Raw genomic sequence first — 27,193 nt, 5'->3', positions numbered from 1 at the left:
TCTCCCTGATGTGCAATTCAAATATATCCTGTAATTTTCACAACTCTTCTGGTGGCTACTAACTTGGTCCACAAACTCAAGGGTAGATTTTATCTGTATATTGAATTGACTATTTTTAAGCCCCCATTCCATGCAAACTGCAGAAACTTTACCTTATTTGGTGTAAGGGTTTCCCTTCTCTTTCACTTGGGGCTGTGTGTTTATTTCTAGGAGTAGGGGTGGGGATTAGGCATCTTGTACCAAAAGTTGTCTGTCCATAAATTGTCTTCTGAGCACTCTATTTTACTGTATTCCCCATCTTTAGTCCACAAAGTTAACTGTGGAGCTAATAATAGCTAATATTTATAAAATGTTTGCCATGTGATAAGTAACAGTTCTAAGTTGGGTTTAAAAAAATATACTTCAAACATTAATCACTGAATCCTTATAATATCCCCATAAGGTTGGTACTATTAGTGATTTCATTTTAAAGTGGGACTACTGAGACATAAAGAAATTTAAAGCAACTTGCTAAAGGTCTTGCAGCTTGTAAGTAGTGGAGCCAGGTCTGAATCTAAGCAGTCTAGTACCAGAATCTGCGATCTCATCCTCTACTGTCCAATGCTCTGAAGTCTCATTCATGTCTGATTTCTGCTAATTTAATGCCACCTTAGGTACCTGGAAATTCTTCCATTTCCAAGAAATTCTGTGAGTTTTCTAAAGCTTCTCTGGCTTTAGCTAGTTTTCCTCTCTTTTCCTGACACTATCCAGAGGACTGGGTCTTGTTTAGCAGTCTTTAACTTGGAATCTGAAATATTAAGCGAAGTCCAAGGTTTTGTTTCACCTGCATCTGCCCCCTGGTGGGCATAAGTGGAAACTGCTGCTGTCTACAGGCGGTCCTAAGCTTAGGACTACTTCCATGGAAAATGCCTTCCAGCGCCCATTACTCCTAGTGTTCAAAGCATTCAGCATGTGATACAGTGATGATTATAAAATATGGGTATATCGAAAAAAACTTTGAAAGGCCAACAATTTCTTTTTGTATAAATAGAGAGATTCTCCACCTAATGGAAGAAAAATAGATCTTTAAATCTGTTCCTTGTTTGAGTTGGTTCCTGCGCTAACAATGAATTATTTCTCCTCAGTTGTTAGCTAGGAACTATAGTTCTTCAAATGTCAAACACGACTTAGGAGCCTGTGATGCTCTTAGAGCAATGCAATCTTGGACTTGACCTAAACATAAGGTAGGACAGGAAAGCACAGGCATCCTCCTGAACTAGTCCCCTCAAACGCACGTTGTGAAAACAGGAATCAGGATGAACCTGAATACCTGTGAACACTGAGCTGTGATCACCATTTAGAACTTACCAGCCGATCACCCTCAAAAAGGATCACAGTTCCAGGTACTGTACTGTTAGAGCAGGCAGACAGCTAGATATGAGAAGACAAAGGGGGGCACAGACCAAATGGCAGGAATTGGGCAGAAAGGAGGGGCACAGGCCAAATGCAGGAAACCACACATCATGTAAGCAGCAGGGATTCTTGGGCAGAGAAAGAAAAGCAGCAACCTTGGGGCTGATAAGGGATCATGACTTTTGGGATGACAAGTGGCCTGGAGAAGAACAAAGAAAGGTGAGAAAAGGCAGGAATTTCTCGTGTCCGAATGTAACCTTTTGCTCATTATGCCCTCATTTCAATAAAATTAGCCTTGCAGATCAGAAGTACCCATCATGCACCGAAGCCATGACACTTCCGATCCAGATTGAATAAGGACAAAAATCCCTCCTCCCTTTGGGAAGGTGGAGTTGGGATGATAATCAGGGAATACGAACCCAAACCCTTCCCTCCCCGATGAATATTCCGCCCATTCATTTTTACACCCTATGTAACTAACTTGCCAAAGAAACTCAGGGCAGCTGCTCACCTGAGCCTGCCCGCTCTCCCCCTGAGAGTCTACTATCCAACCTTTAATAAATCCTCACTTTACCTTTCTTAGCCTCTAAGTCTTGTCTCTGAATTCTTTCTGGGACAGGACAAGAACCTGGAACACCGGTTGCATCTATCGGCAACAGTACCACAAAAGGTGAGATGGGAAGGAGCACTGAACACAGAGTTGAGGGTCCTACACGCAATATACATATGTACGGTCACTTAGAGCATCTCTGCTCTTGACAAATAGCGGGGAGCTGTATGTTTTATAGATATGCCTTATATAATTGTCACAGATCAACCTACCAATGGCAATTAAAACAATTAAAGTCTAATTAAAACAAATCCAGTCTCATTCAAACTGAGGTTCAGAAAGATTACATATACTATCCATCGTTATGCAGGAATTAGGAGCTGAACTAACATTCATACTTGACACATTTCTCTAATATTTTTTACTTTTTCTCTACATTTATTTTCAGGTGCATACAGTTTGAGACTTTCCCAATAAGACAAATATTATCTAATATTTTCTGTAAAATGAAAAAGAAACAAAACTCTTTTACTTCTACTATTTAATTCAAAACTTGTTATTAAATTGTTGTCTTCATTTTTTTTTGTCTTCATAAGTCATAATTGGTAAGTGTTTAGGAATGTTGTCAAATTTAGGAAAAATTAAGCTCCTTTCACATGTCAGGCATTTCAGTTTTCTTAGGCAATGGCAAATCTTAAATACTGTTTGAATTTCACTAGCCCTTTTGTTGTCAGTGTTTTCATGGCAGTGTTTGATATAGTTTCATGCAATCTTCATCAATGTTTGAATTTCTACACCATCAGGAATAAATTTAAATGTTTTTCCAAATTGTTTATTTGATGATTTCATAGTCAGATTATCAAATAATTCAAGAGCTTCTTTGTTAACATCTCTTAAAAATTATCTCTTCCACTTAATTAACTGCTATATTTGAACTAACCTAATTTATATACCAGTGCTTGATTTCCAGATAATGTCTATTGATGCCATTGTTTTTATTATTTTATTACATTTAAATAATTATTTTATCTCAATTTTATAATAAATAACTTTAAAAGGGACTAAATAAGTTATCCTTTATCCTTTAATGAACAAATTAGAACTCTATAATTTCCTATTGTTTTATTGAGATGTTCCAAAATATTTTTTACTATGAAACATTATTTACTCAAATTTTCTTTGACTAAATACTAACAATGCCACCCTGCACACCCTGCACATAAGAGGAAAAATTATGATAAAAAGATTGAGAATACTTTTAACCAATTTAAAATCATTTAAATATCATAATTTTGCAAATTTTATAAATATATACATTCATGAGAAAGCCCGCTAAAGCCTCAGAAGGCACCAAATATGTGAGGAACCTGAAATTTAGGTTTTATGAACTTCAACTGAGGATGGCGTGCCTGCCACACTTTAGGATTTTTCTCATTTTATGAATTCTCCCTCTTTTCTCATTCATTCTCTGGAGTGTAAAGGCCCTTCATATCCCAATGTAGACACTGCTGGTGTCTTTTTGGTCCTTCTTGCTTACAACACAAATCTAATATCCTTTGAAGCAGCAATTTGTCCAACTGAAGTATTCGTTTTAACTCCCTTGCAGCTGACAATGGTCAGTTCTGGTGAAGGAGGTGTGAGCAGAAGTCACGCGAAGCCTCAAAGTAAGCTCTTTAAAAGGAAGTGTCTTTGGTATTTTCCTCATTGTTGCCATAAGATTTAACCCCTAAATTTAACATTTAACCCCTAAGATTTAACATTCCTAAATTCCTATTGTAGAAACGTTATTACTCTGTGTTGAGGTGAGCCCTGTTTGGTTTGGCTGTCCTCTTCATAAGGAATCCCCTAAAATGCAGCCCAGTGGATGAAGCATTGATGCAGATTTCTAGAAACATCCTAGTTGTGACTTTCCAATTACCTACTATTGTTCTCTGCCAGTTTATATATCCTGGTGCTTCCTCTTCAGCCACAACATCATGTTCCAGAATTGCAAGGAAGATCAATGAAACCTCTAGACCCAAGCTGCGGTCACTCAGCTGGGTGTTCTCAGCCCTCACATTGGTCAAGCTCACATTTAGACTTAGATTCACACACACCCCTGTTCTCTTTCAGTATTATCTTTCAGACTCAGTCCAAATGCTCTATTTTTGAAGATGGTTTCTTATTTTAACAATAGAATTCTATCTCTCATAGCACTTTATCTGTGTTCCTTTTGGCAACAGGAAAGATGCCAAAAGAACTAATTTATTCCCAAAATATTACTTAGCTTTTACAATTTATTAGAAGAGTTAAGCATTCATTTCATGCTGAAAAACACATTTCATTGCATCATGGAAGTAAACATATTATTTAGTCTCTTTCATTACAATAATGAAGATGAATAAAATGATGAAGATGATGATGAGAAGGTAGCAGTATAACTTTGTAATTAAATCTTATAAAATTTCTATGTCTGAGTTTTTTCCATTTTGAAAGGGGAAGGTAATATATTGGGCTATTATGGAGAGTAAATGAAATTATCCACATAAAACATTTAATATACAGTCTAGAATTTTAAACAATTTTTAAATGTTTTTATTATTTGATACAAGGCTTACATTTGCATGTAAAATGAAGTAACAGAATATTAAATCTAGGCCATAAAGACCTGGGTGCTTTTTGTGAAAGAGGGAAATGAAATTAAGTTTCCATCTTTTTTTGGAAGAGGTCATAAGACCAAAATGACTAGAAAGCAATTAATTTATGAAATTTTTATCATGTAATGTACTTCATATGAAATCCTGTACTTCTTTCTAATTCTCAGTTTTTCCTCCAATAGTGCTAATGGCAAAATCTAAAGAAAGGGGAAAAAATTGCAAACTCAATATAAACCTAACTTCTATTATTTAGGGAGCAATGAATGCAGATTAATGAAAATATAATAATTTGGTTTGAGCACTCATCTGCAAATAATATCTATTTTATTACACTAGCGTGAATAACGTCTCATGAGAAAAGTTTCAGAAATACCCTTTTACTTTCAGTATTTCTGAAATTCACAAAATTGTATTCTTACACATTTCCTGATGACAAATGACTTTGCTTTAGTATATTACATATACACATATATATTTGAGTCCTCTGCTTGCATCTGTCTTATCTTTATTTTATCTACAGTATTACTTAGCACAGTTTCATACATAAGTAGATTGTGGAGTGAGTATTTTTGAAAATATAAATAACTTATTTTGGCTGTTTCTCCATGACACTTATATAGACACCACCAGAACCACTATACTTATTTCTGTGACAACTACAAGTATACATTAAAATAAAAGTTTGAGTTTTAGACTCTTTTACAGTTTGTATATGGTATCTCTCTATACCTCCAGCACTTTGAAGTTTTTACTAAATCCAGTGATAAACTTTTATAACTTTGAGGAAACCTACAGTAAAACTAAATTTATGTACTCTTTTATTATTTGATCAATAAAATATATAGGATAAATGAGAAATAGACTTGCTCAGCTTACAATTTGCCGCAGGAATTTAAGAAACACATTTCATGCAAGAGTCTAATTAGACAATTTATATTTAAAATCAGAGACTCTTTAAATTGTATTCAATCACTCAAACCTAATAGTGTGATCAATTACATCCATCTTTTTTTTCTTAATGTGCCACAATGATATAGAGTTAAAATACATTTTAGAACTGCTGTATTTAATTCACTAATAAAATGCTCAAGATAATGCTATCTAAGGAAGATGTATTTATTACTAATACTCAGATATGTAATTTCCTAAAAATTAATATTTACAATTTTGAATTCCAGCATTCAAGGCATAGTACAATATATGGACACAAAGTCATGGATATGATTTTTACTCAAATATTCCCCAGCTATATGAAATTTTTAAATTTACATATAAGGAATTGGCACTGTTCTATTTACCACTATATACGTAGAGAGAATTTGTTTTGCCCCAGGAATATATTTTATTTTTTATTGTATTCGTTGTAAAACTATTATTTTAAGATCACAGGCAAGAAAAATGAGCAGCAAATGCTTAAATGTCTATTTAAAAGTTAAACTACATGCTGTGAGATATAATGTTACATAACAATTCTAAGGAGTCACACATGACTCATTAGGTCCTTTTTATACAAATACAAAACTAGATTAAAACTGAGGATTTAAAAGCATGAAAAGTAGGTAGTATAAAATAAATATGTATGCTATGCCATGTTACAAGATATTTAATAATATCCTCAAGTTGTTATAAAGACCTGAGTATTTTTGGAGCAACATAAGTTATTGATTCTAAGTTTAAAAATGTGTATTCCATATTCTTCTTTCTGGAAGAAAGCATGAACAAGTATATTCTTTTAGATTCATACACCTTAACTTCTATTTTATTAACCATGCTATTTTTAAAAAAACCTGAATTAGTACTTGATGCTTATTTTATCTTCTTTTTCTTATTTGGAATACAAAACCTATTTTTTGATACTTTACTGTATCATTTGGTCTTTATTGGGTTTTGAATCTTCACAACTGAATGTATCTAATTTTAGTTGTGGCATAATATTTTTCATTTCTAAAAAAATACCCCACTGTACGGATGAAACATACTTTTAATATGCTGGACATAAAGCTTTGCAGATCTGAAGGTTTAATATTATTCCTTAACTTTATACCAGTGGGGTGCACTTTTTCACAGTAATATATTTGATATAGTTATAACAATCAAACTGTTTCACTAAACGAATAGATACAATGAATCTGTATTTGTATCTAGAGATTTCTGAAATTGGAAAGAGCCTTTGACTTAATCCTCAGATCTCTAGCACACAGAGAAACTAAACCTATTTTTACACAGGAAAATTGAAAAGATGAAGCAAATACATGAATGATTCAGTCTAAAGAAATTACCTTGTCATTTTGCAAGAAGAGCTTGAAGCATAAATTTAGATATCCCTATTATTTACTTTTTATCAAATCTAATACCTTGCTAAACTGAAATCACTTTTGTTTAATATTAAAACATTCTTAATGGAAAATACACATTGTCAAGCAAAATTTATCTAGAATTCAGAATATGTTTGCTAAATACACACTGTATTTCCAGTGTATGTAGGTAAAGTTATCTTATTAAATTGTGAGACTATGAGTCTATCAGTGGTAGTATAAAACAATGAATATGTTTGAATCACACTTGAATTTCAACAACACAATCTCTTATTTTCATGGTTAAATTTTAAACAATTGGACAGGAAAATAAAATATAAGTTTTGGTGTTGTATGAATTATATCCTGAGTCCTAATTATTCTCTATAGTACCCATGCAGAAATATACCTACACCCATTACTTAATTATCAACTATTTTTTGACGAGTTCCACATTTTTTCCTCCAGTTCAATTTTCTCTCAGAATACCAAGTACCTACAAGACATCTCAATATGTATGATCGCAAAATCCCTCAGCCCAATATATACAAAAACTTAAGTTGACACGTCCTTCAAATAATCTTTCCTATAAATTCTCTATCTCAGTAAGTGGCACCCATCAACTGTACCCAAATGCTTAAACAAGAACCCCAGGCATTACTCATAATCCCTCTCTCTTTCTTCCTTACACTCTTAGTCTGGTTCCTACTTACTCTCTGGCACTAGCCACCCCCTCTTTCTGCTTCTTCCAGGCAAACTTTGAGTTCCTTTATAAACTTTGCTTTTGTTATAAACTTTTTTTTATTAAGTTATAGCTGATGCACAATATTATATAAGTTATAGGTGTACAATACAGTGATTCATAATTTTTAAAGGTTATACTCCGCTTACAGTTATTATAAAATAATAGCTATATTACCTGAATTGTACAATGTATCCTTGTAGCTTTTTTTCACACATAATAATTGTACCTCTTACTCTTCTCCATGTTGCTCCTCCCACTTTCCTCTCCCTACTGGTAACCACTGGTTTATTGTCTGTGTGTGTGAGTCTGCTTCTTTTTTGTTATAGTCACTAACTTGTCATGGTTTTTAGTTTCCACATATAAATGATACTGCTCTGACTCTTACTTCTGCTAGAAATATACTCTTCATCTCCTCCTAATTTATCAGCTAACCCTACTCATCTTAAATTGATCTTATTTTAGACACTACTTCGTCCCAGATGTCATTATAAACAACCAAATGGGCTTCTCGGGAGCTATGAGCCTCAGTGGTGTCCTGTGCTGTAATTGCTTTTTTACTTCAGAATTAGAAGCAATTCCCCCAGTAGTTTCTTAGTTCCTTTATGGCAGGCAACATGTCTAGCATGTTCAGCATAGAAATTCCCAGTACATGGCCCAAAAGCTTGCCAAAGCAAGTCTTTGTGGAGTTAATGAATTTCAAAACTACAAGATGTTCAGAGTACAGAGGAACACTTCAAATTTATATGTGAAACATGTATCATATGTAAGAACTATCAATCTCATGAAATTTATTGGTGATGACATCTTTATAAAGAAAAATTTCACTTAGATTCTATAATTAAGAATGACTAGATATGGAGTAATCATAGTAGATATCCCATTCCTTTTCTAGATGTGTGTAGAGGCCCTGATGAATTAGACATATGAATTCAAGTAGTATGAGGTTTTATTTTAATTGAAAAAGACTTTAAAACAGAATGTTAAAAGAATGAGATACTTTTCATAAAGTTACAGTAATTCTTTATAAGCGATTTTGAATCTACTACAATGCAACCAAAGAATCTGCAAAATGGCATCTTGAATCTGCAGTCAGATTTATAATTTATTGTTCACTAAAAATTGTTCTAAGGTTTCTCTTCCTTTCAGTTACACTGAGATTCTAGTAAAGTTGTTTTACTCCTGTTGAAGCCTTATGCTTATTTGTTTCTCCCTTGAATCAAGTATTTGAATCTTATCTGAGGTTGTGATTAATTAAGAACCACCCAAAGAGTAAGCTCTCCCCTTGGCCCCTGGTCTAAGAAATATGGCTCTTATGCACAGACTGCCCACCCTTTCAGACCCATGGCGGCTTCCTCCACCTCAGTTGTTTCAGTAGTACGTGTGTAAGTTCTCTGTTTCCTCCTTTTCAGCTTCTTTAATGTTTTTATATATTTTAAGACATAATCATAAGATCTCCTGTTCAACTTTGTGATTTTCTTCCTTTCCCCCTCATCATTTAGCTCTTTCTTTTTCCAATAACCCTGCAGAGGAATGACTTGCAAACCCTGTCGATTGCCGCCAAAATTCTCAAAGGTGAGAGATTGATTCATTTCAAAGTAAAAATTTCCATTGAAGAATATTACAAAGGTAAAATCATAGTTGTGAAGGCACAATTTTTTTCCAACATAAAAGTAGCATGTAGCTCATTTCATTTGTAACAATAGATTCAGCATGATTTCCCCTCTTGAAGGAAACAAAAGACAATAATAAAATGATATACTGATACTGTATCCCTACATATACAGACTTTCAATAAGTATTTATTGAAAGAATGGAAGTTATTCATAAACTTGAGCTTGAAGAGCCCGATGGAATGGAATCTGTTCTCAACAAGGAAGTTTCATATTTAGGGATAGAGAACAATGATACGATCTGACTAAGGAAACTCAGAGGAGATACAGCCAACATAGAGAAAAGCAATAGAGGAAGGGACAGGCAGCAGAAAGAGAAGTTTCTGAAGGAGGTGTTGCTAATAACCATGCTGTACTTGAGAAAAGGCTTTCTTCCCTGACTCCATTATTTTACCATGCTAACTCACCCTGAAAGCTGTGTCCCCATATAAAAGCACAGTAGGTAACTTTTCTGGTCCCAGAAAAAAAATTCCACTCTCTGTAATCTGTAACCTGCCTTTAATTTTACATATTTTCTTCTACTCATCTTTGGATGGTATTCATTTCTTGAAGGATAAACTATGTGGCTTACCAAATTCAGACAAATAGGATCCAGTCCAGGTAAAAGATGAGTACATTGTTTTTATATTAGTTGTACTAGCAAGGCACAATCTTGATCATAAATAATTGAGCAGAATAGTAAGTGCAAAGCCATAATAATCTGAAATATAAAAATATAATCTCTTTCTCTATATTCATATATTTCTCATACATTTCATATATCTCTCTGTGTGTATTCATATATATGTATATGTGCGTGTGCATATTTGTGTGTATAATTTTGAATTGTATTATTTAATTTGATTTATTTACACAGATATTATGTACTTTATATGACTATGTATACAAACTATACATACAAGCGCACACATACACGTATACCCTATGCAAGTAAATAGGTCAAATTAATTTGTTGCAAATCTTTAAAATTTTTACATTTAACTATACTTTGACTACTTGATAGAAATAATTTCAGTGTTAGTTTTATAAAGGAATACTTCTTGGTAGTGCAATTATGATATTGTTAAATTTTGTATACATCTCCCTAAAACTAAGTCACATTGCCCTGAATGGAATGAGTTATGCTATAGTAAACACACTATAAATCCTCCAAGGATTTAAGCCAACCTGCAAACAATTTAGATTTTGTTTTGTGACAACATATACAGAGAGTTTTAAAAACTATTAATCCCTTTTATCCATAGGTGCAAAAGAAAAGTGCCAAAAATGGCTGTTTAAAAACAAGAGTGTAGTATTCCTAGAGTTACCAGTGGTAGAGAGCTATTCCACCACCATCCCCTCCACCTAAGTATCTGGGTTTCCACAATGACCTACCAGTGTGCCAGGACCAAGGACTCAAAAACTACATAGTATAACAGACAAGATAACAAAGTCAGACCCAAGGGATCAGGACACATAGTGCTGATAAAAGCTTTTGTCACAACATATCCTACAGTCCCCAAAGGCATAGAGCATGAACACAGTAAGCAGTTTTATTCTTAGTACAGATTGGGTCAGTTAATCTCCCTTATTTTCCTTATTGGCAAAACATGAATGTGGCCCAGAACATGTAGAAATGGACCTAATGTTCAAACACGACAGGCCCCTAAGTGTGTTTTCCCTAAGTTGTGGACTTCAGTGTGTGTGGTGTGCACACCAGGAGATATGCACACTAAGCCATTAGGATGCAGGAAAAACACAATTCATATTTCTGGTAATTTCTATATTAAAAATAAGTTAAACTTTTCAATATTTTATACATGGATTTGCACTGACGGCAAATTATATTTCCGATAATCATGTTTCAGGTAAGGTACTAATGGTAATTTGAGAGAAGAACGGGGATGCTGACAGTGGTGTCTCCAGTACTAATATATATTATACCATCTATTTTAAGTTAAACTAAGGCAAACTCCATAAAATACAAAGGTTATTTTAAAGATTCTTCTAAATAAACTAGGTTGAAGATAATAATATATAAGTCTAAGGAAACAAGACTGGTAGAGCTGACATTTCTGCACTTAACTGTGGGATCACAATCAGTCTTTCCTACAAGATAAAAGCCCTGGTTATCTACTGGGGTCTGAAACTTAAAGAATTAAGAAAACTTTTTGATATAAAGACTTATATCCACTATTGTTCATGAACCTCATTTCAGGTGCATTATGCCTTGAGAATCAATTTATGATCACATCAAACTTCACAACCCAGAAGTCATTTCAATATATTTTTAAAGAATTTCAACTTTAGCTCAGTCTTTGAAAATGACTGTATCTGCATTATAGTTTTAACATGTATATAATTTATAATCAGCAAATACATGTTCAATAGGTGTGGTCAAAATTTATTGTACTGATAGGAAAAGTGTTTGATGAAGTCCCGAGACCTATGCATTGGAGGACTGTGTGCTCTGGCACAAATCATTAGGGGCCTTTGGGACAAAAAGGAAATGCAATCTTACAAGGCAGCCGGAGACAGTACCTAGAACTAGATAATCCATTTCATGGTTATGCCCAGATATGACATTGAGAGAAACAAACATTATTTCATTCATTTTACTAATATTTATTGAATCTACCATATAAAGGGTGATAACAATTATGCTGAGAATAAAAGCAAAGACATCACTCCAGGCAGAAGGCAGACATTTAAAAATTGGTGAAGAGTGTGTTTCGTGTGGGACTATATAGAGAATTTGTTCTGTCTCAACCCTGTTTCCCTCTTTACTACTTCCTGGCTCTGAGGGTACCAAGTTACTGAACTTACGTTATCTCACTGTAAAGTAACAGTGGTAGTAGCGCACAACTCACAGGTTTGTTAAGATGATGCTTGAATTACTGCATGCAAAGCACTTTAACACAAAGTCTGCCATTTTCTAGTTGCTGCCTAGAGTTACCTTATCGTAGACTCTGCTTTTTCTTTCTGCAAAATCTTTTCTAACTTTATTTACACCCAGTAGTTCCCAAATTTAGTTCACTTCTTATTTACTTATTTTTTTTTTATTGAAGTATAGTCGATTTACAATGTGTTAATTTCTGGTGTACAGTATAGTGATTCAGTTATACGTGTGTATATTAGTTTTCATATTCTTTTCCATTATAGGCTATTACAAGACATTGCACATAGTTCCCTGTGCTATTCGGTAGGACATTTGTTGTTTATCTATTTTATATATAGTAGTTAGTGTCTGCAAATCCTGAACTCCCAATTTATCTCTCCAACACCCCTTTCCCCCTGGTAACCCTAAGTTTGTTTTCTATGTCTGTGAGTCTGTTTCTGTTTTGTAAACAAGTTCATTTGCGTCATAGACTCTGCTTTGTAGTAGAAGTCTCTCTATTTTTATTCCGTATTGAATTAACAGCACATGGCATCTTGTTTTAACATAGCAGTGATTGCTGACGGAATAAATAACTCAATAAATGAAAAGTCAGCAGGAGAAGGTTGGAAAGGCAAGTCTAGGAGAATAGTTATAACTTGGCTTACCCACTTATTAAGGGTAATCTAGCAGTGGCATGATGATAAATACTTTATCGAAAATTTATGTACCAATTTATATATCAATATATTACACTGTTGGCCATTTTTAATATAATCTATATGATGTATAATAAGGAATTTGTATGATGAAGTGTAGCGTACCCTACAGATAGTTTATAATCTAATATCCTATGTTTTGTTTTCTGATACATGTTTTAAAGTTATGATAAGCCTCAATTAATGGTAAGTATCTTTACTTTGAACTATCATCCTCAATATTTTCAATTTCTTAGGCATAATTTTGCTTTAGGGTTGCATGTATTTAAGGCTGCATGTGAAGCTTTTCTGAAGCCTTTTAAAAAATATAGTAGTATTAAAAATACTATTTTTCAATATAATTAAATTATTTCAAACAGAAATTTATGAGAAAAAAACCAATTTTAAAATATCTTTCTTTTTAATATTTCCAAAAATTTATATTAAAATGTAAATCTATTTCCTTACTATATCTGTATACATTATCATAAAGCTAAAACTTTAACTGCTTTGTTCTGCAAGGTTAATTTTTAATGCTGTCTTGTTAAAATATGTTACTGAACATTAAGAAATTAAGATGTGTTGAGTTTAAATTATAATGTGGCAGAATGTAGAAACTGAATAATGGAGTAAATGAAGAGATACCACATAAGATGAAAATAATATCATTTGCATAAAAACCTACAAATTACTGAAAATGACATCCTTCTTGTTTAATACATTTAATCTATTTTTTGTTTCTCACTGAATATTCTTATAAGATTAACACCATAGTACTCTGGATGGATGCTACCAAAAATAACAAAACCAGGCTGATTGATTCCATTACCTATTCATTGCTATTCAATCTAGAGCTTTTATTCTTAACAAACAACAATAATCTCTAATTAGTGCTCCCAGATATTTTTCAAGTTTTAAATACAAACTATTCTCCTCAACCTTCTCCCCCTCACTCTCTGCAGACAAATTTGCTCTCCATTTTGTGAAAACCTTCAGTTTCTCTTCTTAGGGATCATGATTGCATGACTCTCACTCCCTTTTCTTTATCTCAAAACTGATTCTTCTTCTTCTACAAAGCTAATCACCCCACTTACATCCTTGATTCCATCTCCAATCTTACAACTCAGATTTTACTCAAATGTTCTGGATCATCTTTTTTTTTTTTTTTCTCCTTTGAATCATTTCTTCTGTCTACCATGACCAAAACCAAACAAAATTTAAGGCACAATTCATTTCAGTATGTAATTGGAATTTACATCCCTCTAACCCTGATTAAGGAATCATTCTCTCTTTGTCTCAGTTGGCACTTGACGTCTTGCCATGTAACAAACACAGCGTTCAAACATTGATTCTGTAGTTTGCATGCGGCATCAGAACTGGATAGACTAGCATTAACTTTGAAACCTTAGGAAAGTTACTTAATCTTGCTGTACCTTTGACTAAAACATGTCTAAAAACAGGGAAAATAATAGTGCCAACCTCCCAACATTGTGTGAAGATTAAATATATGTAAGTCAAGGGCCAGCGACTGCATACAGAGTACTGTACAGACAACTGAAACAATCTTACTATTAAAACCATCAGAGTGTTGTTGCTGACCCAACTACCTCACTTTCCACCTTTCTATTTAAAATGGCAGTAATCTGACTTGCCTTTTTTACTTCAACTTTTGGCCTCAGTCTCCTGGATCTTCAGTTCTCACAGCCCTCATTCTCTAGAACACAAGTCACTGGGACCCCCTTCTTGAATGTGACTCCTCGCCTCCCCAGTATCTGAGTGGCCGGCTCCTCTCTCAGCTGCTTCTCTGTCTTGTTCCGTATCCTCTTCCCGCTTTTACTTTCATCTACTCAGAGTTTCCCTGAGGTTCTATACTTTATCTTCTCCTCCCTGTCTATGCATTCTTGCTCTGTTCTATTTATGACCTGACAAGTTAACATCACATATGAAAAAGCTGTCCTTCTGAGAAACCAGAATATAGCGCATGGTACAGAAGTTATCTGATCGTTTCCCTTTGTCCTAGTCTCCTCTTGTTTTCCTCCCAGAGGCAATAAATCTTCTGACCAGTACCATCACTCTACAAATTATATAGTATTCTTATGCTTTTTTTTTTAATGCAAATGTTATTTAATTGTATATTTTCTGTACCTTGCTTTAAATCCAACAAGTCATTTGGAGGATTAACTATTTTGGTGGAGTGCATCTAGTACATTCCACTTTACTTTCAGCAGTATCTACCTACCATCTATACCACATTTTACTAAACATTTCCCCTATTAATATGCTATTAATATGTCTTCTTACTTGATTTCCTAGTAATAGTTATATTTCTGTAAACCTATTTCTCTATTATGAGAAGAACTAAAGTATATATCTGTATGCTTTTCTCCTGGAACTTTTATGACACAACCACAAACTGGCAGGCAGCATAGTGTTTTCAGCTTACAACTGTGTCTTATTAGTCTTCAGGGTATTTCTTTATTGTTTCAATTTAGAACTGAGTTTTCTTTTTCCTGGATTATGGCTTTAGAAATACCTAAGTGAGACCTGTTCTGATAGTGGGTATCTGTGGTTTTGCTTGCCCAGCATATTTCCCTTTTTCTGGTAAAAGTATTTAAAATATTCCTGAACATACTTCTTGATTGGTGTTGGTTATTTACAGTGTGCTTTATAAACCAATTAGTACATGAGACCGAAAAAAATGTAATGCAGAGGGAAGTCAATAATTCAGTTTTATGATCAGCGGGAGATTTTTTTGTATATTTGTTCTTCTACTCTGCCCCTTTATTATTTTTTCTTCATTTTTGCGGTTTTTAATTCCAGGCTCTTTGGAGATCACTAGTAGTGGTTATATGATTTAGCCCTTATAAGTATGTATATTTTATTCACTGACCATAATTATTTGTTCAGAGATGGGCATATGACCCAGCCCACGTGCATGGAACTCAGTTTGAATTAATTGGCTGAGAAGGACATGCACAATTTTTAACTTTGGAAAATTTAAGTCTGAGTTAGAGAATATCTATCAGGTTGAAAGCCGGCCTAGAAGCAATGTCAACTGAGAGGAAAGCCAGACCAAGATGAGAAAGGGTGAGGGAGACAGAGACAGGGAGAGAGGGTCCTAATCTCCTGATGCTGTGGTACTGTGTCTCCACAGGCATCATTATATTTTATATAAGACGACACATATGCCTTTTCATCTAAGCCAGTCTGAACTCGGGTTCTCATCACCTGCTGCAGTGGAAACAGTTTCAATGCAATGCCAGTCTCGATACAGAGCAGCTGTTCTCTAGGCCACAAATAAACACAGTAGAAAGATAACAAGCTAAGTCCTAAATTATGTTCTGTTTCTCATTAACTGATTCTTACGTGAATTTACCTTCTGGCTCCATCTTTTTACTGTTGTTCTACATATTCTTAGAATAATTACAGTCATAAAAACATAATATAATGGATGATTAAAAAGAAGTTCTGAGATGTTATTTATCAATAAGCTATTGATTCTTTAAAACTGACATAAAATTTGATTTTATGTCAGTATATTTTATTTCAAAATAACTTTTGCTACTGACATATACATTCAGAAAATTATTTTGCTATTGGCTATTTCACACATAATATAAATAATAAATGTTCATATGACTAAATTGAATGCTTGCCTTGTAATCACAAAGAATTTTGACACATTAACATTTAAATAGTAGTCTATGGCAAATTGATTTCATAGTAATTAATCTTTAAACTGCAAATTGACATTACATAAGTGTGTTAATTGATATAAATAGCATGGTAGCTTATATGTTAAATGTCAAATGTGTATTACTAACAGTTAAAATTTATTAAAAATAAATTAATTACACATATAGGCCTTGTCATATAATCTTAATTATATTAGATTCTTGTCTCAGAAACTCATTTTCACTGAATATTTTCAATAAATTATTAAATACTGAATAATTATGCAGCTTATTTGATTATGAATATTTAGGTTACTTGTATAATAGGAAAATTATATACTAGTCCCTTTTATCAGGAGATTATAGAATTAAATTTTTTTTCTGTTTTCCATAATGCCTACGTATGTATTTCTTTGACTGAAGGGAAAGTAAACATAAATAATAAGAGCAAAAGTGCAGAGAACAGACTTAGGAACTCTCATCCAGCAATCATTCCTTGTGTATGAATGTAGAGTTTAAGTACAAAATTAATAAAATTCTAATAGAAAAGTGTATGTTGGTGATAATATCCCATAGTTCCCTTGGTTCTGTTTTTCTTCATTTTTTTTTCTTTCTGCTCCTATAGTGTGTAATTTCAACTGCCCTATATCTAATTTTGCTGATTTTTTCTTGTTTCTGCTTAAATTTGCTGTTGATTCTTTCTGGTGATTTTCTGCATGTCTGATATTACAGTTTTCAACTCCACAGTATCTATTTAGTTTTCTTTTTATAATTTCTCTCTCTTTATTGATAATCTCTATTAATTTTCCTGGTTTCCTTCACTCTCTGTTCATAATTTATTACAGCTTTTAGAGAATGTTTAAGACAGTTAGTCTATTAGTAAGTCTAATGTCTAGGCTTCCTCAGGGTTGGTTTCTGTCAATTACTTAGTTAAATGAAGAAACAAAAAATTAAGAAGCAAATAGCAAAAACTAGAAATAAAATTAGGACAAAAACAGTGACCTTATATAAATAAAAGGGATAATAAGTGAATATTAAAAAAAACTGTGTGACAACAATTTAGAGAATCTAGAAGAAATGGATACATTCCTAGAAACACAAAAATTATCAAAACTGAATAAAAAATAAATAGAAAATCTCAACAGATCTTTAACAAGAAACTTAATTGAAAACCTCCCAGTAAATAAAGTACAGAACTAGTTAACTTCACGGGTGAATTCTGCCAAATTCTTAAGAAGAATTAATCCTGCTTGAATTCTTTCAAAAAAATAGAAAATGAATGAACACTTCCTAACACATTGTATGAGGCCAGAATTACCCTGATACCAAAGCCAGTGAATGAAAAGAAATTTAAGATGAAAAAAACAAAACAAAACAAAACTACAGGCTAATATATCTCATGAATATAGATGCAAAAGACTAGTATGCGAAACTTGATAATGCATTTAAAAAGTTATACATCTCGATTAAATGAGGTTTATCACAGATGCGAAATATTAGTTCAATAAAAGAAAATCAAAGTAATAAATCACATTAATAGAATGAAGGAAGAAAACAATACATGGTTCTCTCAATACATGCAGAAAAAGCATCTGACAAAATTCAACACCCTTTTATGATAAAAATACTCAGAAAATGAGGGGTAGATAGAACTTCCTTAACATGACTAGTATCATTTATGAAAAACGCACATTTAACATCATACTCAATTGTGAAAGATTGATAGTTTTCCCCTAAGATCAGGAACAAAACAAAAATATCTGCTTTCATCACTGCTTTTCAACATTGTATTGGAAGTTCTAGCCAGAGCAATTAGGCAAGAGAAAGAAATAACAGGCAGTCAAATTGGAAAAGAATAAGTAAAATTATTTCTATTCTATTCTTGATTTTATAAAGAAAATTCCAAAGAAAGCTACTAGTGCTAATAAGTGAATTCAGCAAAGTTGCAAGGTATACAATCAACTCAAAAAAATCAGTTGTGTTTCTATACACAGGCAATTAACATGTAAAGAAAGTTAGGAAAATAATTTTAATTGGTATAGTATCCCAAAGAATAAAATAGCTAGTAATAAATTTAACCAGTGACGTAAAAGATTTGTACAGTGAAAATTATAAACTATTGATTAAATAAACTAAAGAATATCTAAATGTAAAGGCATGACATGTTCATGGACTTAATATTGTTAAGATTACAACAGTCCCCAAAGCAATCTACACATTCAATGCAATCACTATGAAAATTCCAATGGCTTTTCTATATAGGAAATGGAAATGCTGATCCTCACATTCACATGGAATTGCAAGAGGCCCTAAATAGTCAAAACAGTACTGAAAACAAAGAAACATACAAAAAAAACTAAGTAGAAAGACCTACATCTTGATTTCAAAATTTACTACAAAGCTACAATAATCAAAACAGTGTGGTACTGGCTTAAGAACAAACATAGAGAGCAATGAAATGGAATTAAGAATTTAGAAGGAACCTAAATATTTTTGGCCAATTGATTTTTTTTGAAAAGAGTGCCAAGATCATTCAATGAGAGAAAAGAATCTCTCTGCACAAATGGTACTAGAATAATAGGATAGGCATATGGTTAAAAAAAAAAAAAATCAAGTCAGACTCTCAACCTCAACTCATAAACAAAAATTTACTCAAAAATAGATGAACAACTTTGAGAGCTAAACTAATAAAAGTATTTATTAGAAGAAAACATAGGAGTAAATTTTCATGACCTCAGAATTGCAATGGATTCTTAGATTGGACACCAAAAGCACAAGCAACAACAACAAAAAATAGATATGTTAGACTTCATAAAATTAAAGATTCATGCATCAAATGACATTATCTTAGAACATTTGGGTTGCAATAACAGAATACCATAGACTATTTGGCTTATAAACATCAGAAATGTATTACTCACAGTACTGGAGGTTGGGAAGTCTAAGATAAAAGCACCAACAGATCAGGTGTCTGATGAGGGTCTGCTTCCCAGCTCACAGATGTTCTTCTTCTCCCTGTGTCCACATATGGCAGAATGAGAAAGGGAAACTTTCTGGAATATCTTTTACAAGGGCATTAATTTTATTCATTAGCCTCTACTCTCATGACCTAACTCCCTCCTAAATGCTCCACCTCCAAATACCAACTCAGTGAGGATTAACTTTTAACATATGAATTTGGGGGGGACACAAACTTTCAGTCTGAAGTAGACATTATCAAGAAAGTGAAAATATAACCTACAGAATGGGATAAAAAATATTTGCAATTACAAATCTGATGAGTTTAGTATCCGGAATATACAGAGAATTCTTGTAAGTTAACAAAAAAGACAATTTAATTTTTAGAGGGCTTTGATATTTCTCCAAAGAAAATATGCAAATGACCAAAAAGCACATGGAAAGATGACCATTAAGGAAATCTAAATCAAAGCCACAATGAGTTACCACTCTACTCCAACAAGGAAAACATTTATTAAAAATAATGGTAACAATAACTAATAATGTAACAACTGTTAAGAACATGGATAAATAGGAACCTTCATGCATTGATGGTGAGAATATAAAATGGTACTACTGTGTGGAATACAATTTGGTGGTTTCTGAAAAAGTTAAAACCAGAATTATCATATGATCCAGTAATTCCTTTCCTAGGTACATATCTAATAGAAGTGAAAACTGATACTCAGATATTCATAAATTTTTATAGCAACACTATTCACAATAGCCAGATGGTAGAAACAACAGAAATGTCCACCAACAGATAAATGGATAAATAAATGATGGTTATACATACAATGGAAAATTATTCAGTCATAAAAATGAATGAAGTACTGATACATTCAACAATTCGAGTGAACATCACCAACACTATGCAAAATGAAAGAAGCCAGACATGAAACGTTCATATTATTGTATGCTTACTTTTATATGACTTATCCAGAACAGGCCAATCCATAGAGACACAAAGTAGATTAGCAATTGCCAGTGTATAGGGAGGGGGATGAAGAAAAATTGCTTAACAGATATGGTGTTTCTGTGAGACAGTGAAAAAGTTTTGATCCTAGAGAGGTGGTGGTTACACAACATTGCAAAAGGACCAACTGCCACTAAATTGTACGTTGTACACTAAATTATAAATTAAAATATTTAATTGTATATTATGTTAATTTCATCTAAATAAGAAAAGTAATTAAAAAATTGGGACAGAAATCCCTAATATTAAGATTTGAGGTCATGTAAAATGTAGCTACACTCTGGATCCAGAGAGGCTCACATACTCACAATTATGGTAAATCATATTGTGACTGCAAAAGAGATTAAAAATTATGAAGTGGGGTATCTTTAATAAGGCAATGTAAATATCCACCATATACAGATTTCACCATTGAATTTTAAAAAGAGATTTTAGGAAGAAAATCCAAAGGATTAGAAAACTGACAAAAACAATTTCCTTTTCAAAAAGAATTGTACAGAACTTTATCGGGAGCTCAAATGGCAGTAAGGAAAGACATACTGAGTTTTGGTAAATCCATACTATGAAGGCCTCATCTGACTGATGACTATTCCAGAAAGAAAAAATCAACCTTTATAATCTATTGGAATTTTCACACCAGGGATTTTGGGGTTATTATTTTTTATCATGAATTGACATGTAATTCTAATTCAGTAATAGGGTACTTCTGTGTTCTTTCTAGATAAAATGTCTCATGCATACAATTGTAGTGTTGATTTAAAACATTTAAGCGTGTTCACCATTGGAACTATCAAATAAAAATTAACAATTCAGAATATAACAAGATACTGAGTTTTTCAACGAGAGTATGGATTTTGATGTCAATCAGTCTATGCAAATAATTTGAGGAACTAGAATTTAATCTGTCATTTTTTCTTCCTCTTCAAAGAGTATTAGGTTATTTTCAAGAGATATTTGTAAATAGCTCACTATAAAGTCAGCTTATTTTCACAATAATTTATTGTCTTACCTCTGTGTATTACATGCAGGACTAAAAGACAATTAAGAAACAGAAGCCACAAAACTGCTTTGCTCTCACTAGTTTACTTTTCTGAATAATGGTGTCAATATATACAGCAAGTTATTAACTAAAATATTAGACATGTATGTCAAATCCTCTTCTTTTCTAGTTTGTTGCCTATAAATGATGCTAAATTATATGAAACATAATTTATTTAAATACAAAATATGACTATAATTTTTATTGAGTGTAGCTTTGGGGCTCAACGTAAAATTAGAGTGGAAAAAAAAAGAGTAAACATTTACATAACTGTGAATGGTAAGTTCCAACTCTTAAAGTATAGAAAATTTCCGAATAATACATCATGTGCTTCAAAAACAAGTATCTTTATGTTCTACCAATATGAGTCATATACATGAATGCAAACTGTTTTACAAAATGAAGTTAAACCCTTCCTTGGAGTAAAGAATGAACGCACTTGCATGTTGTCTACATTAAGCTTCTTGGTATCTTTACATGACGTTCACATTAAACACTGGCTTTTTAGCATAACATCCAAAACACAAAGAACCTTGATATATAAAATGATTTAAATGTTTTTATTCTAAATAAATAATTACGACATGAATTCAAGTGACATACCATTAAGTAACTATACCATGACAAGCACATAATGGATGAAGGAAAGGTCAGTGGCAGCAGAACATTTCCACCAATTTACATATCATGCACAATGTCATAGACACCATTTGCTGACTGTTACTGTTTGTGTAATTTTCTACTTTACTTTTTTTAATTGAAGTACAGTCAGTTATTGATTTGCATATACAAATAAAATAGTATTCTACTCTTGGCAACACGTCAGATTAAATATTCTTAAAACTATTCCTTTATAAACCTTTAGAAATGCTGACTATGATATAACAAATGCACTTTCATATTTTTGACAGAGCTCATAATTAAGCAATAATAATAAACCAAGGGTAAAAATCTAAGAGAAATCTAAAATGAGTTCAAAGAAAACACTTAAGCCAAAGCAAACGTTATTTTGTAAGTTTCTACTGATACCAGTAACTTGGAGCCTTGAATTTTAATGGTTTATTGGAGACAAGCTGCTTAGCGATCATTAGCTGAGTTACTGTAATAGCAAATATTACAACAAGCCAGGAACACTGATAAGCTACAACCTAAATGAAAAGAAGGATAAAAAAATTTACAGAAAGACAGATCTAAATATATTATCCAAAATACAACATAGAAAAGAAAATTGATAAAAGAGAGGAGGATGAGAGATGTAGAGAATAGAATGATAAGGTCTAACATGTATTTAATTGAAGTTTCGGAATGAGACAGAGATAAAAACACAGAGAGATACTGAGGATTTTCCAAAATTGATGAAATTCATGAAGCCTTGGATTCAGTAAGCAAATGGCTCCATTACAGGATAAACTGAAGAAAGGCAGTGGTATGCTGGAGCTAGTTCATATTGCCCCACAAGAGTCATTTGTTAAACATTCAGGAATTTGCCAGCTGATCTTTGAAAAACTGGTCACTTGAATAGTCCATGATGAAAATATCTACACAATGGAAATCTACAAACATTGCAGGTCAGGGGATTTTCTCTGGAGAGCTAGTTTACGAGTATACCACTGAGAAGAGCCATACTCTTCACCCAATATAGGAAAACTGCTAAACACAAAAGACAAAGAGCATTTTGAAAGCAGCCAGTTAGAAGGCAGACAGATGATTTGCAAAGAAGTAGTAATTTAACTGAGAGCAATCAACTGAGCAGCAACATTGAAACACGTAAGAAAGTGAACTATATACAAAATACTGCATGAAATAGAATTTTGTATCTGTAAATTATCATTCAAAAGTAGGTCAAATAGTGGAAAATATTCCTACAACAAAATCTCACTAAGTTAACTTCTAGTATATAGTTTTAAAAGAGAAAATGATCTAAGAAGGAAGTTCTGAGATGCATGAGGCAATGGTGCCAAATAAATCTTCAAACACTTGGTACATTTTTTAAAATTACTGAATAAAACAATAAAAATAACTTCTAACTGTGGTTAAAGAACGTTAAAACTATAATATTGCCCCCAAATGATATAGAGGTAGGAAAGTATGATTACATTGAGATACTTAATACATTATTTTATTCAGAAAAGATGTACTGTTCTTATGGAAAAGATCCAATATTGTAAATATATCAAATTTACCAAGAAATATAGAATGCCAATTGAAATTTTCCTTGAGATTGACAAAAGATTTTTAAAATGTATGTGAATTAGCAAAGCTATTAGAACAGTCAAAATACTCGAAGAAGAACGAGGTAAAAATAAGAGCTTGCTCTACTAGATACCAACACAAAGTAGAAAATTACTGTGACTAAGAAAGTGTACTGTTGTTGCACTAGAATACTGGATATGAATGGAGTACATAGCTACGGAAAGTTGATACATGACAGTGGCAATATTAGTGCAGAAAGAACTGAAGTTTGCATACATGGTACAAAGACTAGCATTTATCTAGATCCAAATGCAATGGGGATTTGTCCTGGCTTCACAAAAAAAATATCTCCATCCAGATGTATGAATGTGTTAACTATGAAATAAATTTCAAATCTTTCAGGAAATTTTATTTAAGAATATCTTTATGACTTTAGGATAGAAATTATCTTTCCACTGCAAGACACATGTGCAAACTACAAGGGAAGCTATAGATACATTTTACCATCTTATAATAACTATTAGTTTTCTGTGTTTATTACATATTTCATAAGGAGACTAAAAGACAAACCACAAACCTGGAGAAGATAATAATACCTGGAAAAAGGATTATATTCCAGAATATTTAGGAGTACATATAAATCAGTAAGAGTAAGACCAAAGAAAAGGGGGGGAAGATGATTTAAATTGTGTATACAAGCATTTCTCAGGAATATTTTCAGCTTGATTAGTAATCAAGAAGATGAAACTAAAATCATAACAAGGTATCATTACATAGATAACAAAAAATTGAAGTTAAGACACTATCAGTTGTTGCAGAAGATGTGATGTGAAGGAATAAGCAAGCTTACTGGCATAAAGATGGGAGTGTAAGGCCCTACATCACTTTTAAAAACTATTATGAAATATAAAGTTTAATAGAGGCAAAATCTACAATGAATAGTTCCTGTCTTCTATACATCTTAGAGAAATACTTTGACATACATATATATATATGGCTAAACAAACAAGTACTTTTAGATGCATTATTCTTCATAGAAGGAAATGGAAGGAATGCACACTAATGGTGGAATGGATAATAAACTACAGGACTTTCAAAAGTGGAATATTATTCATCAGTGAAAGGAAGTATGCACAGAAATACAAATCAATATGAATCAATCTGCATTGATTTTCTGTTGTTCCATAAAAATCATCACAACTTTGTGGTTTAAAACAATACCTATTTATTATTTCATAATTTCTCTAGGTCAGAAGTCTAGGACACTCAAGGGTACTCAAGAAGCGGCTGGGGCTGCAGTTCTCATCGAGGGCTCAGGATGCTCTTCCAAGCTGAATGGTTGTTGGCAGAATTCTCTCCTTCTCATGCTTCCCACATAGCTCCCTACATCTTCAAAACAGCAGCAGTGCATTCCTTCTTTCTCATGCTCAGAATCTCTCAGTTCTTCTGTCCCCATTTCTCTGATTCAGCCAAAGTTCTCAGCATTTGCGGGCTCATACAATTCCTTTGGGCCCACATATAATCCTGGTGACCTCCCTGTTTTAAGGTCCATAAACTTAGTCACACCTGCAAAGTCCCTTTGCTGGGTAACATGACATAGTCACTGATTTCAGAGATTAGGCTGTGGGCTTCTTAGGGGTGTCATTCTTCCTATTCCACAACCAAAGCTAATTTTGTGTGATATAATTGGCTTCACACAAATTGTATAATTCCATTTATAAAATGTCCCAAAACAGGGAAAGCTAAACAATTGTTATTTTATGGTTACATACATATATACTAATAAATTAAAACAACATAAGGCAATATATATCTTTATGTTTATAATACATTTTACTTTTTAACATACATTCATATTTTTTTTTCAGTTAATTTTACTTTGTTAGGGAGAAGAATAAGTGAATTAAGAAGGGCAGAAAGGCAGCTCCAGAGATTTTGGTACTTCTCCTTTTCTTTAAATGGGTGATGAGAATCATGCTGCTTATTTTATTACTATTTTTTTAAATGATGATTATTTGTTAATTTCCATTCCTGTAGAGATGAACAGTTTCACAATAAAACTATAATCAATTGAAATATTTTAATTCAATACTTTTGAAAAATTATAAGCTATATAAGATGGATATTTTCTTTAAAAATGTATTACTGAGATGAAATAGAAGATTAAAAAACATAAAAATTAAAATGATCATTGGAAATAAATCAATAGGTAAAATATACAAATAAAATCTGGGAATACGGAGGGATTCCATTAATTTCTATTGCATATGTAAGAGTATGTGAATAATATCAATATTATTCAAGTATCTGAAGAGAATACAAAAGGAGGAAATAGTTCCCATCTTTTTACAAGGCTTACGTAAACTTCCCACCAAACCTGACAAGGACGATCTCACTCAGAGGCACGGGTAAAAAGTTCTAAATGAAAATATTGCAATTGAATTCATTCTTATTCAAATTTTAAAAAGAAAAAAGTATATTGATCAAATCGGATTTATTTGAGTGCAATGATACAAAGAAAATTTATCACAGTAAATATTTTTATTAAAGTAGCCCTATGGATGATAGCATTTTTACTACACAAATAAGGGTCCTAGTATTTAATGTAAAATTTGCAACATTACTAAGTGGGAGATAGTCGATTCACTCTAGATCCAAGATTAATGCATTTAAAGTGAATTGCTTATAGTACCATTTTTCCTCACATGAAATTTATTGAATGAAGAAATACACTGGAATTAGCCAATGTTTTGTTTCACTTGACAAAAATTAAAATTTAGTGTAAAGTGATGTTTGCCTGAAATAATAACATCAAAAGAAATTCTAGCACCCATAGGTAAAATATTGAAGAATACAGCAAATGAAACCTAACAATATGGGAAGTGATACACTTTGAAAAGCATACAGAAAGAGGAGTTTAAGAAAGCCACTCTAGTCATATTCTACCCATCGTCAACATATTCTCAGTGGCTAAGAATATTTTTGGACTTAGTACATGAAAAGAGGAAAAAAAATAAATTTCTGCTCTTCCAGACTCAATTCCAAATTTGCTCACATTTGTTTTTTGTCCCTGAAACTTGAGCCATCTGTGTCCCAAAGAGATGGAGAATAGAAGTACACTGGAGAATGAAGAATGAGATTTGGCTCTAAGTAGAAATTGAGCATCTAAATAAATAATTTCATTATTTTGGTCTAAATTTTAAGTATATTCTTTAGGGGAAAATCACAATTATGTACTTCGTGTGAAATTTTCTATAAATAGAATTGTTGGATATCACATGTATAAACATATATAACAAAACTGGTAAAGTATGTGCATGGTTTTAAATATTAAAAAATTAAAATAAGATATTAAGACAATCTTGGTGGAATCTAGGACTATTTGGGTTGTGATTCTTAAAGGTTTTTTTTTTTTTTGCTGGGAGTAACTAACTATGATAAAATTTCCAAGAAGATTGCCATCAGTCCTTTCTCT

At 32.6% G+C, this 27,193-nt stretch overlaps 1 long non-coding RNA gene across 1 annotated transcript in view; it reads right to left on the bottom strand.

The window, feature by feature from the left end:
- Positions 1-19,528, bottom strand: part of LOC123617392 (uncharacterized) — a 145,513-nt gene extending 125,985 nt beyond the window's left edge. The window contains exon 1 of the long non-coding RNA XR_006725516.2: positions 19,435-19,528. This is a non-coding gene — a long non-coding RNA (uncharacterized LOC123617392). The remainder of the gene's footprint in view (positions 1-19,434) is intronic.
- Positions 19,529-27,193: the final 7,665 nt, after the last annotated feature.

The sequence above is a fragment of the Camelus bactrianus genome, chromosome 2, assembly GCF_048773025.1.
Source record: "Camelus bactrianus isolate YW-2024 breed Bactrian camel chromosome 2, ASM4877302v1, whole genome shotgun sequence".
Taxonomy (NCBI): domain Eukaryota; kingdom Metazoa; phylum Chordata; class Mammalia; order Artiodactyla; family Camelidae; genus Camelus; species Camelus bactrianus.
This window is presented reverse-complemented; position numbering and strand designations above follow the sequence as displayed.